We start from the raw sequence: 5,193 nt of genomic DNA, 5'->3' as shown, positions 1-5,193 counted from the left end.
ATGATCCTCCCCGCTCCCGAGAGCTTGTCTGTGCGGCTCCGAGCTGATCCCCGGGGATATAAAAGGTAGGAACCCAATTTTTTCTCATCTGTTCACTCAGTTTCCCCTTCCTCATCCATTCAAACACATGGGAGTGAGAGGAGGGCATAATCTGTAGCCATCATCGTTGTCGCTGGGTTCCTGCAACATAACAAGCTACTCTGGCAGTCGCCGGCGTTCCTTCGCCACTGATCCTCATCTTTCAGTCAATTCACACAAAAAAGGCCGAGAGCTCACATCCTTATTAACCCTACCCTGATCCCCTTTTCATTGTGTTGTGATTTACTTCAACGAATTATAGGGTCAATCAGATCTTCATGTATATCCACTATGACTAGATCAATAAGAGTAAGACGTCCATTAATTTGCACACAAATGTTTTTTTGACACCCACTGCTTGCTTATGAGTGGAATCAACAATGTTCAATTTAAGCTTGCTAATAAAAAAAGATTGTCATATAAAGACTTACAATGATGGAAGCACTAGCCCCTAGATCACATCATGCTTTGAACTTGTTAATTCCCAACTCTAGTTCAATAGTAGGCTGAAATATGTCCTCTTGTTGAGCCAACAACTTATCAATCAATCTTTTATATTCCCAATTTAATGCGTGTAAGTTTGTGGGAACAAGATGAATGCATTTTTTGTGGGGTTCATATTCTCATCCTTCCAGAACTGGTTTCTTCAAAAAATTCGTCATTTTAGCGAAATCTTTCACAATGTAATTGTTGTCAAGTATTTCAGACATGTCTTCATCATTCCTCATCATCTTTACTGTTTATATCGGATTTGGTTCCAGTTTACCTGGAAATTTGGCTTCGATGAGGGTTTTGCTCTTAGCTATTTTAACAACTTGTGCCTCCATATTGCGCGTTCATTCTTGAGGATCATGCACATCAGTTGTTAGTCTGGCTTTATGGGTCATTTGACGAAGACAATAATCATGAGCTTTCAAGAGTTTGCGTAAAGGTATTGTTTTGCTCAAGTTAGGTAGTAATAAAAGCTTTGAGGGTTTTCTCTAGGGTTTGGCGATTAGCGTTATTATCCCCTCAATTATAATTATTCGGTGTTCATGCAGTGTTAGGATATGGTTGTTTCTTATAATTAGAACCATTTTTTTATCCTTCCACCCATGACTGTAAGTATTGCGAGCAATAAAGTTGACATCACTGGCATTAGCTTCACAAAATCATTTATGAGGACTTTCTCTTTACCTTTTATCATACCCTATGAGCTCACCAATTTTTACCATAAGCTCTTCATTCTTTTGTTCATTGATGTCATTTACCTTCCTAGACGTGGATCTATTAACATGCCATTGAGCATGGTTTTTCTTACATATCATCCGGGAGTTCATATGCTTGAGTAGCCTGTTTTCCCATGATAGTTTCGCCTGCGACAATGTCAAACATGTTGTTTGATAAAGTGTTTAAGGCATTATAAAATACATTAAGGATTAGCCATTCCTTTGATGCCATGCTTAGGAAAGTTTCTAACGCCTTCCTCATGCATTTGCACTCAAGCGCCAATGGCTCGCGGTCTTCCTACCTAAAAGCTGAAATATTAGCATGTGGTTATACGATTTTTGCAGGTAGAAAATATTTAGTCACGAACATATTGGAGAAACTAATTGCTCCTTTAGATAATACTAATTAGACATTATTTAGGCAAAATTATTAATGAAAGGAAATAAGTGTAATGTTTATGTGCATCGGGATCAATATCTTTTATGCGAGTCATGTCATAAAGTTCTGTAAAAATATGCATATGCATACTTGCGTACTCCACAGCAGAGCCTTCAAATTGGTTTTGCTGAACCATAGTTAGTAGGTTTGGTTTTATCCCATTCTCATTTTTTACATCATGTTGTGCAATAAGTGCACACATATAATCATTATTGGGAGTAGCAAACATCACAAGCTTTTTGTTAGATTTAATACAATGATTTTGTGTTTTCTTAACTTGGGAAATAAAAATAACAATGACAATAAATAAAAACTAAAACTAAAATAAATAACAAGACTCTAGTAACCTCACTAGGGTAGGAAAAATACTTCCCCAACAACGGTGGCAGAAAAAAGGTTGATTACCTTTGACCCAGTTTCGGATGTAGATATAGCCTCCCTCCATAGAGACCATAGGAATGGATTTATCAAATCTAGGAAGTGAATTAAGCTTAGTGAATAAGTACCTTCAAGTACTTTGTTATTTCAAAGTGTTAATCAACAATGGCAGCGGTAAACACCATTACATATATCATCTGAACATATTATGTGGGAGATGCATACTAATAACAACACGACCGACTCCCTCCGACATTGAGGATCTATTTTTCAACCTCAACCCTATCCGATTCGTGGAGTTACCTTGTTTATTAACAAAATATCTAGACCAACACATTGAGTGTGTCATAGTCTCCCCAGAGACTTGATTTTGCCTACCATACTGGCCTAGTGTCACCTCTGCACTTTACCTCTCTGTCCAGATCTTGGGAGTCTCGGGTACCAGTGAGCCCTGGGATTGAGGTAGAGACAAAGAGGCAAAAGTTTGCACAATAATATGGAATAAATCTATCTTTAAGTAATGTGGCGACCCCGCATTGCGCATACACAGGGATGTGAGGCTATGTAAGTGCATCTAGTGCCCCTTAGTGATTTTGATGTATTGAAGACTTATAGGTTAAGGGACTAATGCCTTTATGAGTGTACACAGGTCTATAAGTCTATGAGGAGTTTGATATTTGCAGAGAAAGTCGACCCCTAAAAATGAAGTTCTTCAACTGAAGACTTTGATATTCTGAAGACTTTCTGAAGACTTTGAAAGTAAAGAAATTGGTGTGACCTTGAAGACTTGATATTCATTTGTGGAACATGAAGCGTGAAGACTTTTGTTTTCGTAGTTTCATTTTCTCTTTCTTGAGTCGTAGGAAACACCGTACTGTTAAAGGGGGTCGAGGAAATACTAAGGAAAAATTTCCAAGTGATGCTCAACTCAAAATCCTACACCTACCAATCCCTTCGAGTGAAGCCTTTGGAAATCTCCTACAGTTCAGTCATTTTCTTCAGTGACAGAGACAAAGTTCTTCTGGTCGCTGATGAATTTGTTCTGACTGAGGAGTTAGGAATTCGTCAGTGCGAATTACCTACACAGTGAGGAACATGATAGCCCTGAGGAATTTGAGAGTCAAATTTCCGACCGTTGCTGTGCTGCGCGCCAGCTGTCCCAAAATATCTTATCCACCTAACGGTCATATCATTGAAGGGCATTTATGTCTTATCATGTCGGGCTGCTCCCTAGGCTATAAATAGCCCCCCCTACAACCACTAGCTGGTTGGCTGCTCCGAGAGAACTTGACACTTGTCATTTGAGAGCAACCCATCCTCCGAGGACTTTGAGCGAAAATCATCAAGTGAGGAAAATCCCAAACCCAAACACCTACAAACCCCAAAGTGATTGAGCATCACTGAAGAAATTGATCCTGCGTGGATCCGACGCTTGTTACCTTTGAAGACTGTGCTTCTTCTAGACGGTTAGGCGTCAAGGTCTAGAGCATCCAAGAGGAATTGTGGATCACCGAGTGACCAAGTCTGTGAAGGTTTGGAAGTCGCCTGAAGACTTACCACGAGTGATTGGACGGGATCTGTGTGATCTTAGTTCAAGGAGAATACGGTGAGGACTGGGTGTCCTGAGCTACGTGCTCAGAGACTGGGTGTCCGGGACTGCGTGTCCTCGAGTTTAAATACTCAGCCGCTCCAACCAGGCATACAACTGAGACAGCAGTTGGAACTGGTTTACCAAATCATTGTCTTCACCAACCTACTGGTTCTATTTCCTCAACCCTTTCATTTCCTCATTACTGTGTTGAGTGTTTGTTCATATCTGTGTTTGAAGACTTTGACTGAAGACTTTCTCAATTTCCCCAGTTCAATTTCTTCAGTCTGTTTGTCTTCATCTTGTGTTATCCTGTGATTACGCTTTCTGTACTCTATGCTAGTCTTCATTTCATCATGATGAACATGCTTGTATTCTGTTATGCTTACTTCTGAGTACTTATTCCGCTGCTAATAGTTCTTCGCTAAGGAATTTCCTCACTGGCAAATTCCTCAGTGAAGAATTCATAAAAATCGCCTATTCACGCCCCCTCTAGTTGACATAACGCACTTTCAATTGGTATTAGAGCAAGGTACTCCCTTGTTCTGTGTGATTTTGGTTTAACCGCCTGGAGTTTTAGTTATGTCGACCGCAGGTATGATCAAGGTCTCGGCTGGGTGTCCTACCTTTGATGGAACGGACTACCCCTACTGGAAAAACAAGATGCGAATGCATCTCGAGGCAATTGACAACGATCTCTGGTATGTTGTGGAAAATGGTGTTCCCTCTGTTTCACCCTCACTGAACGCTACCGATGTGAAGAGATTCAAGCAACTCGATTCTCAAGCGAAGAATATCATATGTGGCCATCTAAGTAAAGGACAGTATGGAAGAGTGAGTGCTTTGGAAACTGCTAAGCTTATCTGGGATAGGCTGTCCAAAGTGAATGAAGGAGTCTCAACTCAGCGCGACTCTTGAGTTGATGTTCTTCGAAATCTCTTCAACCGCTTCAAAAGACTCGACAATGAAAATGTCCAACAAACCTTCGATCGCCTCACTGACATCTCAAATGAGCTTCAAGCCCTCGGTGCCACTGACATCACTGACCATGAGGTGGTGAAGAAACTGTTGAGATCGCCTGATTCCTCATTTGATACTCTGGGTCTGATGATACAAGAACGGGCTGACTACAAGTCTCTTGATCCTGCCGATATCCTCGAAAGGCTAAATACTCACGAGTTCCAGCTTGCTGAAAAGAGAGATCTCTATGGTTCGAGCTATGGCAAACCACGTGCCCTGAAGGCCAAGGTTGTGTCTGAGTCTGAATGTGAGGACTCTGGTAGTAGCCTTGGTGATCCTGAAGAACTGAGCCAGGAGCTAGCACTGCTCGTGAAGAAATTCCAGAAGTTCTCAAGACGTGGTCGCTTTGGAAAATCCTCAAGAAGCAGTGATTCCTCATCAAGTAACTATAAGAGAAGGCTGTGCCACAAATGCAAGAAACCTGGTCATTATATTCAAGATTGTCCTCAGTGGGAAAAGGAATTGAAGAAGAAGAAATACAA

The sequence above is a fragment of the Triticum dicoccoides genome, chromosome 6B (assembly GCF_002162155.2).
Source record: "Triticum dicoccoides isolate Atlit2015 ecotype Zavitan chromosome 6B, WEW_v2.0, whole genome shotgun sequence".
NCBI lineage: Eukaryota > Viridiplantae > Streptophyta > Magnoliopsida > Poales > Poaceae > Triticum > Triticum dicoccoides.
Note: the sequence above shows the minus strand (reverse complement) of the source record.